The sequence below is a fragment of the Struthio camelus genome, chromosome 8, assembly GCF_040807025.1.
Source record: "Struthio camelus isolate bStrCam1 chromosome 8, bStrCam1.hap1, whole genome shotgun sequence".
NCBI classification, from domain to species: Eukaryota; Metazoa; Chordata; class Aves; order Struthioniformes; family Struthionidae; genus Struthio; species Struthio camelus.
The window spans coordinates 5,716,310-5,733,678 of record NC_090949.1 but is presented as its reverse complement, the minus strand read 5'-3'; the positions used below and the strand labels follow the sequence as shown (position 1 = coordinate 5,733,678).

Here is a 17,369-nt window from a genome sequence, read left to right as displayed (position 1 = left end):
CTGCCATCTCTCTTCTTTGTAGGGATTATTTGGCGCTGGGTGATACGTGTAGGCAGATCGGCTCTCAGTGCTCTGACTCAAAGCAAAACTGTTTCTACAATAAAAAAAAAAAAAAAAAGGTGCTTGAAGCACCTCGGGTGGGTTTGAAAGCACCTGAACTTTGGCAGCAGAAATTTTGCAGGCCCTTGGTGACCTCAGCTTCTGGGCATGTGTATTGCTTTGGAAGGGAGGCATTGGCCTCTGCACGTGTTTCTCATTTCAGAAATGAAGTGGATGCAACAGTCAGATCAAAACGAAATCCTCCTCAGAGGTACCTAGGACAGGTTACTTCAAAGACAGATTAGCCCTCAGCTCGGGAGAAAGGAGAAGGTCTACTTGCTAAGTAACTTGGTGATGAATTACTGGCTGTGCTCCATGCAGAGGCTGGAAGCCAGTGGAGATTTCAGGTTACAAAGTGGGTTGGGCAGAGTTTGTCGCACTCTCCGCTCCTTTGCGGTATCACTGTCAACTTAGATTTCACATTGAGAGGCTGATGTTGTGTCTGGCAGTGACTATAACAGAGTGTCACTGGAAGAGGTGAAATCTTTCCCTCCGTGGGGGTACTTCTTTCTTTTTCTTCTTGGCTTATATCAAGAACTGCTTGCTCTCAAAGCCAAGCAGGGCATACCTACATGCTACACAAGGGATGGCATATACTGTACTGAGCTTCGTTCCTCTTCCTGTGCCAGTAAGCATTAGTTCTCTGTGTCGCTGATGACTCTTCAGCAGTAAGGTTCGCTGTGTGAGTGCCCTAGGACAGGGAGTGAGCGCTTGTCACTGTCCGAGCTGAAGTGGGGTTGTTGGGAGTTGCTGCGTTTGCCGTCGTGGGGGAGTATTGCACTGAGATGCTTCAGAGTGCTGGCACCTTCCTACCGGCAGGGGTTTGCCAGGGCTCTCCCCGCAGAGCCCTGGGGACGGACTGTGCTCCGGGGGAGCCAGGCCTCATGTAAGTTAGGGACTGAGAGACAGACAAATGTGGTGATGGTTAATGTTCTCCACAGGCTGTCTCACCTCCTCTAAATAGGAGCTAATTTCACAGAGGATGCCTGTGCCTGCACTACTCCAGCATCCTGTTTGCCAGCCCTCTGTCCTCAAGGACAAATTCAGCAAAGCCTCAATGCTGTTTCAGTCCAGCTTTTATTTTTCCAGCTGGTTACAAAGGAAAGAATGAAGGGAGTTGTTGCTGCCAGGCCATGCTAGAAAAGAGAGGCAGGGGACCTGCCTCTCTGTTTGCTTCGAGATCCAAGAGTTTAACCTGCTTCTGGTTCTCTGTTAGCCCTGATCCTGTCTTGCATCTTTTCCAGCTGATGCCTGAGCCTTTATTTTGTTTTTCCCTTTTTCCCCTCACCTTATGAAAAATGGCTTTGCCATCTGCGTCTGTCAGAAGTCTGTGGAGCTGGATGTACGGCTCAGTGAATATACCAATGCGCGGTTGGACTGTGGCTGCCTCTGACAGGCCAGAGCTGAATACCAAACGGGCAGGGAGAAGTGTGTGTTGTCTTCTGCTGCTGCTGCTGCCTCTTATGGTGGTATTTTTTTTTTTTTTTTAAACCAAGGAGGTATGAGGGTCGCTTTTGGGAGCAATGCTTCCTTCTGCTCCTGTTCCACCTTACCGAGGTTCAGTTCTCTGCCATCCATCATCAACTGTGTCCTCTCCTCACTCCCACATCTTAGCTGCTGACAGGAATGCCAGGGAAAGAGCTAAATGTTTTACCCTGTTTTTTCCTCCCAGTCTTTCCTCTCTGCCTTTTGCATCTCACCTCCCAAGACCATTACAAGGCAATAGGCAGACTGGGGTTTGAGGATGCTTGACTTCACTTGCTGGTGCCAGGTGCTTTTGGAGAGAGGTGGGAGGTTATCCAACTTTAAATACAGGGCTTAAAATATGTTTTTTGAATGGAAGTTTTCAGCAGTGTTGTGCAGGGCTCTGGCCTGCTTGTGTGAATTTGAGCACACTGGTAGGATCAGGACCCCCTGGGCCTTTAATAGACATGGGCAGAGGAATGCTTACTTTTAGAAACCCAAGCAGGTGTAACCTCGTATGTGCCAAGATGTCTATGTGCATGTTCCCTCAGGACCCACTCTGGGCCATGCCACGAGCTCCTGCAGTCAGGGCTGAGCGACTCCACGCAAGATGTGTTGTAAGCACCTGAAAGCTCCTGCACATCTTGGTCTTGGTCCCGGTCTCGCCAAGTCCGCTTTTGCCGCTATGGATGGCCAGCACTGAGGACTTCTGTGAGGAGAAACGCAGCTGGCTGTGAGATGCTCCAATGAGGTAATTACGCATGGTCACCCAGGTATCCAAAGGGAAATAACGACCTACCTTGACACCACTGGCTTTGGCCACCTCCGTCCTGACTGTGGATTTCCTACTGTCTTGTACATCAGTCACTTTCCTGGTCTCAACGTATTAAAAAGCTTTAAGCCAGATGTGCTCAGAGAAGCAGGCAGGCTGAAAACGAAATGAATCTCTCCATGCTGTTGCCACAGCTATCTGGTCAAGGAAGGGAAGTTTCTGGGAGGGGAAGTTTCTGGGAGGGTGGGCCCCCCGTTTGGCTGGAGGAGATAGCAGGCAGCTGGAGGTGAGCTGGTTTTTTGACAAGCAGATGGAGGTTCAGCAGGGGCTCCAGAAAACCCTCTTGCTTCAGGCTAGTTGCAAGGCCCCCAAACCATAGCGTTGTGCTGACATGAAAAAAGCATCGCTCCATTGATGCTAAATCTGAATTACTGCTGAGCGCCTCACTTGGGTGGCAACAACCGTCGCCTCCTGCCACCGGCTCCGGGGAGGAGCCAGCTGTGTGCTTCTGACTAGGCAAAGATGCAGGAAGAGTGTGCTGAGAGGCGACCGACCGTCACAGAAGGGAGGAAGGTGAGCGACGGCAGATTCCTCTGGCATCTCCACACCGCAGGGCTCTTGGCGCGTGAGCACTAGTCTGCTTTGAAAGCTCTTAGTGCTCCTGCAGGTGGGAGCCAATTTGTCTGCTTTCCTGCCCAGGTGCCATCTGTTGTAGGATTGCCGGTGTGTGCCTGAGCGCGACAGGGATTGAGGATGGAAGGGGCTGCTGGGGTGGAAGAGATGAGTCTAAAACTTTCCAAGCACCCTGGGTAACCTCAGCACTTCTAACTGCTGTTGCTCCCTCTCCCCTGCATCGCGGTAGGGAAATCACAGCCTGTCATTTGCTGTTCCTAGAGCGTGATAGGGAGCTGAAGCACCGTTAATAGCAAGCTATCATTTTAATGCTAATTTCCAACCATTAGCAGAGGCTGGGGGAGGCACAGCCTCAGTGAAGGGAAGCTGTTGGCAGATGGAGAAGGGGGATGTGTGGAGATTGTTCTGCACCCCGAGAAGGGTCTTTTAGAGGACAGATAATAAACCACCATTGGGAGAACTGGTAGCAGGCGCTGGGGTCAGTCTCTGGTGGATGTGGGAGGGATGGTGAGGGGTATTTTGTTACCAGTCTTGTTCCCCCAGTGATTTCATTGAGTGCCTCGGGCTTTGGGTTCAATGTGGTGTTTACTGTTTGTTGCCGTCCTTTGGTGCCTGGTGACCCAGGGGATGTTCTGAGCCCTGACAGGCCTGTATCTGGTGGCACAGTTGTTCTTTTAATGCAGGAGCCAAGTTTTACCTCGGTCTGGGTTTAGCTGCTGTCTCTTTGTGAGGAAGGGCCCCAAGGTAAAACCCCTCAGCCTCTGTCAACCAGAATGCTAAGCACCGCCTGAGGGTGCCCAATAATGCTCCCTAATTTAGGGGCCAGGATATCCATGTTGGGTGATGACCTTCAAAGCAGGGAAGTTTTGAACCCAGTGGGCCAGCTGGTGAAAAGTAGGAGTACCGCCTGAGAGTGGTGGTATTGTCCCAGGCTACTGGTGGCCTCATACTCAGCCCTGGGCTACAGTGAGTCACCTGGCGCTTGTTGGCTCCCGCTCCCATCTCTGTTTAATGTGACGAGAGGAAAATCAAGCCCATGACCATTACTGCCAGCTCTCAGCAGTCACCTAGTGACTCTTAACGCCAAGTTAGAGAGGTTTGCTTCGCTGTTCAGCATTTGGGGGATGCTGGTGGGAAGTTCTTCTTCTGCTTCCAGGTGTCTTGATGGGTAAGTGAGTCTGTGTGAGTCTGGCTGGCTCTGTCTGAGCACAGTTGAAGAGATGGGTTGCCACTCCTTAGCTGGTGCCTGAAGAGTGGCAGATGATCTCATTTCTTGCTGGATCTTCTCCACTTCCTGTCACTAGGCCATCTGCAGATTCACTGTTGAGAGCTGTGCAGCCCAATGGCTGGAGCATCTTACTGGAAGTCCTTGGCTTCGAGGATGAGCCCGGACCTGAGAGTAAGAGGAATCACTAGCTGGAGACAGATGAGGGAAGCCTCGGCAGTCCCCATCAAAAACAAAGGCTAAACATTGGCCTAATCGTTTCAGATGCTACTTAGCGGCATGGGCATCATTGCCATAGGGCTGTTGGGGATGCAGACAGAGGTCTTGAGGTAGTAGATCAGGTTGAATAGATTTGAGGTTTATCTCCTGTCCCAGGCAAAATTGGCACTAAAGGGAAATGAGATCAGATGTCTTTCCTGACGGGGAAGAACTAGTTGCCCACTACTGACAGCATTGTTTTAAGGCAAGGGCCCAGTAGTCTCCTGGTTGTCAGCATGACAAAGCTCCCAAAGACCCGCCAGGCTATGTTGATCTGGACCCTGGGATTATCATCTCCCATGGCTAAGTCCTGCATTTCACGTGGAAGCAGATGGGCCTTTCTAAAGACCATGGAAAGACCATTTTAAAAACATTATGGCATCTGGCAGAGACACAATGGAGGGATAGAAGCAGCCACAATAAAGGGAAAGAAAAACAGCAACTGGTTAAATGGCAAAGGGATAGGAAGCCAGGAGGGGACTGTCCTGCCAGGAGGACATTAGTGCAAGGTTACATTAGCACAGCAGTATTGCTCACTGTGGTTCCCAACTATCAGATCTGCGCAGGGTGGAGCATGACTCACTGTTTTTAAGGGAGCTATTTCCAGCCAAAAAATGGCTCCTTTCTTTTCTAGGACCTCTTCCCGCTTTGGGCTAGGAGAGAGAGAAAAAAAAAAAAGTTGAGGGGTAATCTTTCCTAGCTGAGGGGAAATTGAACTTTCTCTCAAGTACCTAAGTGAGAAAATCAGTGCCTTACACCTTTCCAAGAATAACAAGATCAAGGAGTTTAAAAAAAAAAAAAAAAGTAGTAGTAGTATTGCTTTTCCCAGCTCAACACTCTGAATAATGAGCGTACAAGCTGGAGGGAGAGCTCCCAGGAGACACGCCTGTATACAGGAGATGGACACAACTAGTGTCTCAGATGGGCCAATATCTGAAGCGATCTCTCTCTAATTTTCTACATCAGTGAGAACACAGCACAGCACCATCAATCATAGTCAAAACCACCTTGGAAAGCCACCTCCTGCCTCTTTGTAGTGCAACACCCACCTCCACTTCTACCCCCAGCTTGGGAAAACAGGTGTGCTGGCTAACGGCTCCTGCAAACACGTTCTGTCCCAGGGGTTCTGTTTCTTCACGTTTAAGCCTGTTTGCCTGTCTTCCTTTCTTCTTCTTCCGCCCCCAGCACCAGTTCCTTGCTGCTTTGTTTCCAGCCTGTCTTCAGCACCCAGCTCTCTCCCCTGTCTTGGAGAGCTAAACAGATTTTGCCCCAGTGAGGAGAGGATGTGGAGCCATGTGTCCTGGATTGCTGGGGCCTAGACCTGCTCCTTTGCCACAGCTCCACCTCTGGAAGTGAGTCTGCTTCAGTGTGACTAAGGGATGCGATTCTTTTGTCTGGACTGGTCTTGCGACGTAGCAGCCCTTGATGGTTTGGCTTCTCCTTTTGTGAAGTCCTTGCTCCTTCCAGGCCTGGCTGTGCTTCTGCCAGAACCAGGGCACCTCTTGGGAGGAGCTGTGCAGGTACATGCACAGGAGTAGGTCCAGTTCAGACACATTCCTAATCTGGCAGCCAGGCTGGAGGGAAATGGAGCTGTGCTCATGGCTGTTTCTTCTGGTGCAGTGTGGACACAGCTGGTGGGTTGGATGGCTCTTGCTTCTCATTCTCTCCTGTGCTGGACTGGGTGCTCTTGCTTGTCTCTGGTGGCTTTTGGTACTACCAGAGCTATCAAGCTAGCTGATGCCTGCTGTCGTGATGCAGAGTGTTCCTTGCTGGGTGGTTTGCAATCCCATCCCTGGCTCCATGGGCTCAAGCACCAGCTAGAACCAAGGACCACTATCCTTGCTTAAGCATGACTCTAGACAGAAGCATCTTCTGAATAAACCACTGCAGTTGCCACCTGCCTCTCAGCCTCTTATGCAGGCTTCTTGTGGCTCAGACAGAGACAAAGATCCTTGACCTCTCTTTCAGGCATGGTTTCCTGCTCGCGTTAGCCCTGCTTCAGTGTTGTGGAACTATTGCTGGCTTCCATAATAGCTGCTTTGTTTACTTCTGAAATGCCTGCCCTTTCAGTAATGAGCTATAATTCATCCTGTTTTATACAGTGCTCAGAGATACCTGGAGCAAGGAAAGTGTGCCATTAAAACTACCTTCTAGTCTAATCTCTAGACCAGGGGTTGCTGCTTTCCTGGAGATGTAAAACAGGGGGGACAAAGGGAAGGAGATGATTCGGGGGAGAGCGCTGAGTTGGGGAATCACTGCCTAGCAGGGTAAAAGGGGCTGACTGGGTTCGAGTCTGCTGGGAGCTGGCACGCAGGTGTGGAGGAAAGGCTGTGGCAGGCAGACAGGGTGGAGTGCAAAGGCATTTCTTTTTTTAAGCGTTTGCTTTCCTCTCTTCTCCTGCTTTATAACCAGTTTTTTATAGAGGCTGCATGAGGAACACATTTCTTTATTATCAGCTTGGGAATGGAGAGTAATAAAGATTAATTTTTTAAATAATTCCTTGCATTATCTTTTAATTTCCTGTGGCAGGGTTTGACTTTTAAATCTGCAGAGTTAACCACTAATGTGCTTGTGAGTTTGGAAGTGGCAGCCAAAGGGACTGCAGGTCTGAATAAGTCAGGAGAGGCCCCAAAGGCCCTAGGGATCAGTTCAGGTTTGCAGCATTGCGCTGTGTCACTGTCCGAGGAAAACCCCAAGGGACTCTAATCTGTGCTGCAGTTCACGGTGTCCGTTTTGTTCTCTTCCATTAGCGGTAATGACGAAGCTTCCCTCAGTGATGAGGAAGAAGGGAAACGCTTCCGATGGGCCTGCTCTGCCGCTGTGCACGTTGCATCCTTGCTGGCCCCCATCCAAGATGGCATACACCACTGGGACCTGTGCTGACCAGCCTTGGATGGTAGGTACTTGGGTTGTCCAGCTGGGCTGCCTTTACTAGCCCAAGATGAGCTCATGTGCCATGTGAGTGTGCCCACAGCAAGGGGGGCACTAAAGCTGGGCAAAAGTGATGCCCAACGTGCAGGCAGCCCAGCCCCAACCTGCCTTGGTCACTGGATCCTCTTTTTGTAGCCTTCTCCTTCATCATATGGCCATGCAGACTGCTGAAGTTTGCTGTGGACTTCTGATCTCTCTGTAGAGCGAGCGGTGGAGGCAGAGAGCTGTTATGACAGGGAACGGGAGTCCAGTCCCCAGCGGGGATGGGAGCATTTTGGCTCACAGCAGTATGAAAGCAGCTGTAGCACAAGTGCCTCATGTGGGTTTTGGGAAGGCAGAAGGGAAGCTGAGCAAAGTGGGGAGCACAGCATGTGACTGTCGTGAAAGGGCGTTTTAATGAATTGCATCACTGCTGTATTGCAGTATGAGCTGGGATAAGGGTTTTTGGAGATGCCCGGTGATGGGGAAAAGCCGAAGCATGCATCAGTTGTGCTCTTACCTAGGCAGCTCCCAGCTCCCTCTGATGGATACCATCTGGAGCAGGCTTGGTGCGCGCTGGGGCTCCTCTGCACTTTGGCAGCACTCTGATGGCCCGCTCTGCTGACTGTGTGTGGAAGGACTGTGCTCTCCCTTGTCAGAGCATGGCTGCCCGGAGCATTCATGCTTCCATTAGAAGAAGTTTCCTGCTGCCTAACTTGCACTGGGGAAGGAGATAGAGGAACTGAACAATCCTCAGCCCTTCTCTGACCCCAGCAGTGCCCGAAAAGCTGCTCCTGATCCAGCTGAACAAAGGCTAAAACTCTGGTGGGAGTGTTTTTGTTTTGCTCTGGTTCCCTGGCTGAGAGCTGGCCAACTGCAAGGTCAACGGAGAGCGAGGGCTTCGGGAGGTGCTGCGAGAGAGCCAAGCTTGCTCTTTCTCGTTCCCCTTCTCTGGGTGGTTTGACGATCCACTCTTCAGCATGGCAGAAAGGCTCCCAGGTCTTCCGTCGCTCCTGGAAAGAAGAGAAGCACAACCCGGTCAATTCCCAGGTGCCAAGATCAGATGCCCCATGCCAGGACACTTCTTTTTGTTGGCATTTTGCAGGGCAAAGCTGTCCCTGATGCAGATTTGGGTTTGCAGGCACAGTGCAGGGGGATGTGAATTGCTCTGCTTTTGAGGCTGTGACTGTCTGGCACCAGCCATCTATTCATAGCAATAAACACGGTTTGGGTTTTGGCTTTGTGCTCTGGCAGCAGGCTGAGGTCTTGTCCTGCTGACAAGGCTTCGTCTGACTGGGTCCTGTGAGGTCCAAGGGAGCAACAGAAAGCTTTGGTACATGGGATGCCGCATGCGTTTGGTGGGAAAACACATTCCTCATCCCTCCTCTTGGATTCTCTCTTTGTTCAAATCTTTCTTGCACAAAAAAGGACCCCAATGCTCTGCAAGCAAGAAGACAGCAGTCACGTGCCTTATGAATGCTGCCAATGCCAGTCCCTTTCCCAAGCGCAGTGACTAAGCCCCATGCAGCTGCAGGGAGGAGTTGAGGGCCTGCCCCTTTGGAAGAGATGGCCTTAAACACTCTTCAGATCCAGTGTTTGCTGTTGAAGTCATCTACCTTGGAGCTCTGTGTTGCCAGGCCTCCAGTTTGTCATTGGGAGCTCTTGAGTGCCTGTGGGGCACTGCTGATGGCATTGCCTTGGTGAAAACCGGGGATTTGGTTACGAGCAAGAGCTCTCTAGGGTGAAAGTGTTTCTGAGCACCCTGAACGGCCAGCGTCCTCGCTGCCCAGTGAGGCATGTGCCCAGACAAAAAACTCTTGGTGATCTTGTCAGGGCCCCGAGGGGCTAACAGACCTTAATTGCCCTGACTGGCCTCCCGTGGAGCCTCGGGCATCCTGCCGCGCTCTGATGCGGGGTGTCACCGCCAGCGCTGATTCTGGCACAGGCTCAAGGTTGCTTTCCTACGAGGGCTGTTTTGTTCTTGCCAGTTTATACCCTGAGTATAGGCTGTAAAGGAATCATTTCTGATTTAAGCTAGCATAAGTGGGAGGAGGGTTGAATACAAACCTGCGTCTAACTCCTTTGTGAAATATATTAGGCTCAAGTGGCTGTTGCCATGAGTGTTTTACTGCTTGGAGGCTATAAGAATGGTGCTTATAGTCTCCTGGTGAATACCTTCTCTTCTCCAGTGTCCTCAGCTGCCTTACGCTCTTCTGTAGCAATTGGGGCTGCGGTGTGCTTATGCAGGGCACTAGCATCTCAGTCATGCGGACATCCTTCCCTCTGCGTAAGGCTGCCAGTCCCTATGTCCTATGCTACGATTCTTCCCATATCGGAGAGGTATAACCATGCCAAATAGCCGCAGTTTTGTGTTGGACTTGCTGTGTGAAAGAGGAACCATTTGATAAAGTTGTTGGGTGTCAGGAAAACCGAAGGACAGTCCCCAATTGTCAATATCTGTCCAAAAGCAGAAAGCTCTTCTGTTGCTGTTTTTTTTCTTTTTTCTTTTTTTCTTTTTTCTCCGAAATCACATAGAGAAAAATGGAAATAAAGAGCAGCAGGGAGAGAGCTGTTAAAAAGCTTAAAGCTGTCACAAGGCATTGGTTAGTTTATGTGCAGTGAAGTATATGAACAAGTTTTCAGCTTGTTGGTTGGAGCTGAGGAGTTTTTTTCATGATAAATGTGTTTTATAGGTCTTTTATGGGACTTTTTAAAATGGCTGTCCCAATAAATTATTTACCAGGATAATAAAAGATCAAGGAAAATGTTCTAACCATATCACAGAGCAGCTAAATTCCAAAGTTTTACTGGGGTGTAAGGAACCCCTGAATTCCCGTGGCCTTATAAAACATGGTTCAGGCATGCTGTTTTTCTATTGCATTCTTCTAGAGGCCAGATCCCCAGCTGCCCCTGTCACTAAGCATATCTCTGGGAGGTCCTGGGGGACTGACACCAATTTTCAGCCCCTTGGCATCTACTCCTGGAGATTGATAGCGTTTCCCTCCACCGTTGGCTCTCACAGCTGCAAATCCCTTGATACTCTCTGACTCTTTATTTATAAAGTTTCCAAAAGGCCACAGAAACGTAGTGGTCCTTCCTGGTATAAAAGTGGGAGGTAGAAATCACTTGCAATTGGCAGGGATTTTGACAAACAGCTTTAGCCCCACCAGTACAGGCTGGAAGGGCTCCCGCATAGGTCCTGCCATATAGATAACGGGCACCTCCTTCTAGCCCAGGTATCTGGATGGATAAGTTTCTCCTTGCTTGGTGTCAACCGCTGTATAAGGGAAGGGCCAGGTTCTGCTCTCAGCTGGCCTGAACTCCACAGCAGGCAAGCCCAAAATAGCCTCTGCGTAGGTGATATAAACATTTTATGGCATTCCAGCCATGGAGTCTGTATATGTCTTTTTGACTTGCAGGGGCTTTGGATCAGGCCTTAAGAGGCTCAGCCACTCTCCTTCCCTGTTTTACCCAGGGGGGCTGCAGAAAGGAGGGATCTTACTGAGGGTCCCTGCATGAAGACGGGGCATACACTTTGGCTGCATCCCGGATTTTTATATTAAATGGGATTAGTGTTAACCCCCTGGTAAAGTTTAAAAGACATCCAGTGATCAATGCTGTGGGCTTTGTAAGGACCTTGTTAGAGAAAGATCCCTGTGTTGTAAGCTGGTCGTAAATAAATTTAGGCTGGATTTTAGAAGCAATTAGTGAGGCTTGAAGAAGGCAATTCTGGAATGGCCTTCAGAAGGGATTGTAGGTGGGAAGGAACATCCACTGTTTGAAGGTAGTTCTCAGTAGTCACAGAAATTCATTATTCGTTCAGAGTCTTGCCAGAGAGGAGAGTCCTTGGATATCTGTTGTGTTGCAGTGAAACTGGACTGATCTTTTCTGGTGCCATTTTTTCTTATGTTAATCCCATATTTCAGGGCCTCAGCTGTCCCCTGTATGGGCACAGGAGGCAATTCTCTTCTCCATTAATGTCTAATTTTGCTTCTGGGGTTGGTGTTGCTCCTGTGCCTCTCTGAGGTGCTGGAGAGTGGTCACAGCTGGAGACCCATCTGGGAGCAGGAAGAAATTTCCCTGATCAGCTGATAGGGAGCCCTGGGCTTTATTTGTCTTCCTTATGGTGCCTGGGTTCCTTCCTCAGACCTCACAGAGTTTTTTGAAACAGTTCCCCTGCTGTTGTAAGGCCCTAGGAAATTTGTAGTGCCACTAATGTTCCTTGTTTATGTCCCATGCCACACTATAATGGTGGCTTTTGGACTTGTATTTTGTTGCAGGGTGTTGGGCTGGTTCTGCAGTGCATGGGGGCATAGCTGTGTCTCCAGTCCCTTTGGTTTACCCGAAATCCTGGGAGGGAGGGAGAGGCTGACCATGCCACAGATCCTGCCAGCCCTGGGCTGCTGTTTTCAGCTGCCCTAAGCCTGGGAGGAGGGCAGGCAGTGAAAAGGGTTTGCTCCCCTAATCTGGGAGCTGGATCAGAAACCGCCCCTTAGAGTCCTTTTTCTTGGCTAATAGCTGCCAAAGTCTTGGGATCTGGCTGCGCCCCAAAGGATTTCAGCCTTGGCGACACAGCTGTCCTGTTCTGCGGTGCATTATTGGTGAGATGCTGAGGGCTGAGGGTTCAAAGCGCACGTATCATTAAGGTCCTAGCTTTGCAGAAGTTTAAACTGAGGCTACTCATTTGATGGTTGATCTTTGTTGTGTTCGAGGCTGTGTGGTGTGGCTTTTGTGGTGGCATCTGGGGACTAGATCTCAGAGCAGCTTTCCATTGAGGGGGCAGTGGCCGGTACAAGCTGTTATATTTGTGGTGAGATGTGTCTTTTTTTCTTTTCTTTAAATGTATCCTTCTTAATTGTAAACATGGCCTGCTAGTTTGGCAATGGATGGAACCTGCCATAAATCTAAGTAAAGACTGAGCCAGCTTGGGACAGTCATCAGAAACCCTGCCCAGATGATGTGTGCAGGCCAGGGTTCGCATCTCTTGCTCGCTCCAGAGGCCCTGCAGCACGACTCCACTGACTTTAGTGGCATTTCCTCCTGGCTCGTCTCCTCGCGATGGGAGCTGGCCTGTGTATAACTGAAAAGTGTGAGGTGCTTGCCAACGGACTGCAAGCCATGTTCCCCCAGCAGCTCAAGAGGAGAGCAGCCACAGCATTCATTGGGAGGCCACCAGCCCTAAGGCCTTGGGGGAGAGTTCGGGGTAAAGCGCTGCCAGCTACTGCCTGCTGGGCTGCTGCAGAGAGCACAAAATGGCTTGTGGGCTGGAAAAGCAGGGTGATGTGTTTGAGAAGGCTGCGACTAGGGCAGCAGGACGAACCATGATCTCTCCAGGTTTGGGACTCCCTCTGTAAAGTGGGGTTATCATTTAGCCGCTGTGCCTGAGGGGCACTAGGCACCCCTCACTAGGGCCCCATGCAGTCCTGTAGTCCCAAGCAGCTCAGGACCGCCTAGGTGATCCCGAATTCATAGCCGCCCAAAACTCTCTGGAGGGGTGGCTGCCAGTTGCTGAGCGGATGACTGTGCCCAGAGGGGTGCCAATTTCTCCAGCTGCTGGTGCATGAACAGGAATTTGCTCCCCTTCATGATCTCCCTATTGCTGGCTGCAGGGCTAACTGCTCCCCAGAGCAGCTTTCTGAACCAAGAGCTGATCTCGAAAAGTATCCCGCGGTCTGCCCGCCTGCTGCTGACCTTGGGCTTTGCATCATGATGTCTCCCTGCCTGAGTGTCATTCAGGAGAGGCTCAGGGAGGTAAAAGGCTCCTGTGGTTCGCACAGTCCTGAAAGCTAACGAGACCTTAATATACACGGATGGTACAGCAGGCCTCGGTGTAAGGCCAGCAATCGAGACGCGAGGGCATTGTAAATCTGGCACCTACAAAGATACAGGGAACAAAGCGGCAAAGGATCTGCATTTCAAAGAGCGTTGTTTCTATAACTAGAGAGAGGAGGAACGTGACTCCCAGCCGGCCTGTCGCCAAGGCGAAAAGATGAAGCTGTTTGATGTAGGTTCTCTGGGAACCTGTAATAACCACAGACTCCACGTTTAGGGCACATTTAAAGAAAAGCTTTATAACCCCGCTCTAATTGCAACGTGCGAGTCCGAACTTTCCCTTGAACATGAAAACCAACCCCCACCTTCCAGTGATGAGACTGGAAGGTGGTATCAGTTGGACACAGCTCTGTTTAACACCGGAAAGCTTTATCAGATGAAGATGTGGCTTGAAACCAGACTTTGCTTTTAAAAGTATGTGGTCTCTTTCAGTGCCAGTAATGGCAGAACTGTCCCTAGCACTGAAGCAGAGCTGATGATGCTAGTGCTAGTAGCTGTACATCCGCTTAGGGAGAACCAGGTCTTACCTTTAAAATGCCTGCAGTCCAGGTAGGATGGGCAGCCCTATAGGTAGGAGGTGGAAGAAAACCCCACAGCAATGAAATGATTTGATTTTTGTCTTCCAGTTATACCACGGATTGAACCAGGAGTGACCGGAAACCACCGGAGATCCAGCCTGGTACGCAGTCACTGGATGAGGTGGCTTATTTCTCTCCGTATTGCTTAAAAAAAAAAAAAAAAAAAAAAAAAAGGAGGGGGTTGTTTTGGGGCAGTGGATTATGGCTTTTTTGTTATTTTCCAAAAGGAGGAGCTCCAAGGGGTGGATGATTTCAGGCAGCATGGCACAGTCTTCGTTTCTTTGTGCTGACCAGCTTGCTTGGAGAAGGAGCAGGGATTGCCCGGCTTTTCTGGCTGTGGGTCCCGCTCCTCAGAGGAACTCCTCCTGTGGGGAAGAGGTGGGGAGAGGGGGAATGGAATTCCCAAGTAACTCCAGACTGCCGTGCCCGGTTTGGGTCACGACATCCTCATTTCAGAGTGGCTGTGAAGGTCTCTGCTTGACCGGCGAGCAGATCTCTGCGTTTCTTTGCACCGCTGCTGACATCAAAACCCTCTGGGCTGAGACTGTAGGAGCTGGATCCCGACTCCTGGCTTGTGTTGAAGAATGCATGTTTCAAAGGGATGGAACGTAGTGCCGGATCTAGGGAGAGATGCTTCCTCTGCGAAACAAAATAAATAGAACAAGACAGTAGCTGGAAATAAGACAGCCTAATGTCCCCCCGGTCACCAGACTGAGTGGGGAGTAAGGATAATTCTTGTGAAGCAAACTGTTCTTCCATGTCTGTACAGGTCAGACCTTAATTCAGGTCATCAGTGTGCAGTTATTTACATTTAAGAGGGCACTGTCAGGGCAAAAACAAAGAGAAGGAAGAAAAATCCCATCTGTGCCATTCAAAACACCTCCGTTCATTTGGGCCCTGGTCCAGAAAAGCACTTAAGCGTGCATGAACACCTTGCTGGGAGGCAGCGTGTGACATCCTTGCCTGGGGGGAGGCAGCAGGGGTTTTATGTCGACTTCAGTGGAGCCAGGCATCACAGCCAGGAGCCAAAAAGCACCTTGCTCTTCACCCCAGCCTTTGCATCATCCTCATGAGATGCTCTTCAAGGTACCCCCTTCTAATGATTTCTGATGTGCCGCTGCTGAGCCCAGGCTTGGAAGGTCCTTTTTTTTTTTTTTTTTTTTTTTTTTCCCTTAATCAAGTGACCCTGCCTGCAAGAAGCGTAAAGCTCCCTGGAAATGAGGACTTATTCCTTCCTAACGGGATGACTGGAGGCCAGCAAGATGTCACCTTGAGGCAGGATAGCTTTTCTCAGACAAACAGGTACTTTGGGGTCACTGGGATGTAAAAACAAAGTCCTTTGGTGCTGCCCATGGTTCAGGCCAGAGCTGGACCAAACACGGTTGCTGGTGCTGCAGGTTGAGTCCAGGATCGCCCGAGCCACTTTCACAAGGATCTACCAGTGACAGGGTGTGGAGCTGGCGAAGCTCAGTGCTGCTCTGCTCCGGCCACCACCAGGATGGTAAAATATGTGATGTGAGCTCCCACCTCGAGCTGGCTGCCAGTGTGCAAGGTGCCACATCATCAGCGTGCAATTGTGCATTTGCTGTTTTACAAACCTTGGCTGTGTCATTAACGGAGGAAGGAAATAAAAAAGCAAGAGCTCCAAATGGATCCCAAAGGGATTCCCTGTAGCAATTAGGTTTATACTTGAAAACATATTTCCAATTTTTACTACCTGCTCTCTGTATTTGAAATAATTTTCTACCCAATAAACCTCAGTAGCCCCCAAACATAATTTCAGCGATGCATTAATTAACAGCAGGCGACCTGCCGGTTCAAAAGCTGAGCAAAAACCAATGCATATATGAGTCAGCGGAGCGGTATTTCTAAGACACTCAACATGGTAGTGTGTGGATGCGAGTGTTTTATATAGGACATTACATAAAGATAGACTGGCTGGCTCGGGGCACAGGGCAGTCTGGTTTCTGTTGCTGACTGCCACCTTCTGCATTGGATAAATTCACTGGAATTTCAGAACAGATGTATCTTTTTCTCTTCCAAAGCTCTTGTCCTTTTTTTCAGTCTTTCATTAAGAGTAACTTTGGCTATTAATAGGCTTATAAAGGTCTAACCTTTCTACAAAGCTGGCAAACCACTTGAGCTTCCCGGTACCTTGTGGCAGTGAGTTCCAGTGGTTAACGATGTGCTGTATACCCTTTGAGCTATCTTTTGATTGTTTGCTTGCCCTTTTCCTTAATTTATGTCCCCGTTAATGCATTAACCAACAGGGCTAGTTGAAAATCCCTGTTGCCTCCTTACCCTTACTTCCTTCGACAGTTAATTCTTTCCGGAGAGAAGCACAAGCCTTGAGATGCGTGATCGCTTCTGGGAGTTTGAGCCCTTCATTCAGAGCTCCTAGGCTTGGGGAGGGCGTGCGGCGGTAGGGAATATAGACTCACCTGGCTGTGCCGAGCGGGGAGCTGGCGCCTGGTAGAGTTTGGGCTCCCCAGAGTCCAATTAACACGATCCCAGGGCCATCTGCCTGCTTCTGCTTCCTATCCAGCTTCTGCAATGAGCGTACGGAGACAGAGGGAGTTCTGCCAAGAAGGTTGGATCTGGTCCCCATGGGGCTTTACAGAAACAGCTCTGCAGCTGGAGCCCACTGTGGGCAGAGGATGACACACTGATGTGATGCCTTCATCAGGGTTTGGCTGGCCACCTGGGGGAAGAACCAGCTATTATCTGGAGGTGGCTGTGAGATTCGGGCTGCTGCTGCTGGCAGGCCTTCGGGGAAGCAACCGGAGTACTGATCTGGTGTAGCCAGGTCTGTGTGTGTGAGGTAAGCTTATAATCTCCTCCTTAACGTGAGATGGGAGGTAGTTTTACAGGCTGCTGCCACTGTGTGAGTTTTCAGCTATCTCGGGCTCATCCTGCTTTATCTGTTGCATGTAAAATATCCCATGTAAAGCTAAGCAAAGCTGCAAAGCTACTGTAATCCTTCCTAAAGCCGCACTGCCCCTCGGTGCGAATATTGCATTAGATGATATGCTTATTAAACGTGTCCAACAGAAGTTTTACTTCCAGCGAGAGCTGATAGTCTTGAAATGCTGTTAAGGTAATAATTACAGTACATTGTCCTCGATCCGGATTTCAGATGGTAATTGTTCACACCTGCTTCTATGCCATTTAAGTGACAGCAGATGCAAGTGAAGGGCTGTAGCATTTTTTGTTGGGGCTGGGTAATGTGTTGGGCCTGGGAGACCCGTGTTGGCTCCTTGGGGATGTTTAGTCACCTCTGTTTGCCTTTATGCCAGTGCTGTTCCCAGGCTACCCCACAGCTCTCTCCTCTGTTTTAGACCATCCTTCTGGAGAACTGGAAGAAGGTGCAGGGCTGCCTGGAGTGCACCCAGCACCCACTTTTTCCTGGTCATCCTTCCTGCATGTGAATCAGTGCCTCTGTCTGGGGCCGGATGAAGGCGGGGATGAAGGCTCCTGTCCCTCTCTTGCATGTCAGGGTTGTCCCCACACCTTCCTCTCCAGCTTACCTGTTTGTAAATGGTGATGGTGCCATTTAACTGCTTCATAAAGTGCCTTGGGTTCTGCTGGCAAACTGAGC

At 50.0% G+C, this 17,369-nt stretch overlaps 1 long non-coding RNA gene across 7 annotated transcripts in view; it reads left to right on the top strand.

Moving 5' to 3' along the window:
- LOC104142647 (uncharacterized) overlaps positions 1 to 16,803 on the top strand; it is a 120,390-nt gene extending 103,587 nt beyond the window's left edge. For 6 of the 7 annotated variants that reach the window (XR_011142444.1, XR_011142445.1, XR_011142440.1 and 3 more), the window contains 4 exons: positions 2,115 to 2,314; positions 7,202 to 7,347; positions 13,820 to 13,872; positions 14,228 to 14,442. This is a non-coding gene — a long non-coding RNA (uncharacterized lncRNA). Of the gene's footprint in view, positions 1 to 2,114; positions 2,315 to 7,201; positions 7,348 to 13,819; positions 13,873 to 14,227; positions 15,074 to 16,316 lie in introns of those variants that run through there. The other variant, XR_011142443.1, reaches the window with a different exon arrangement.
- The last annotated feature ends 566 nt before the right edge of the window (positions 16,804 to 17,369 follow it).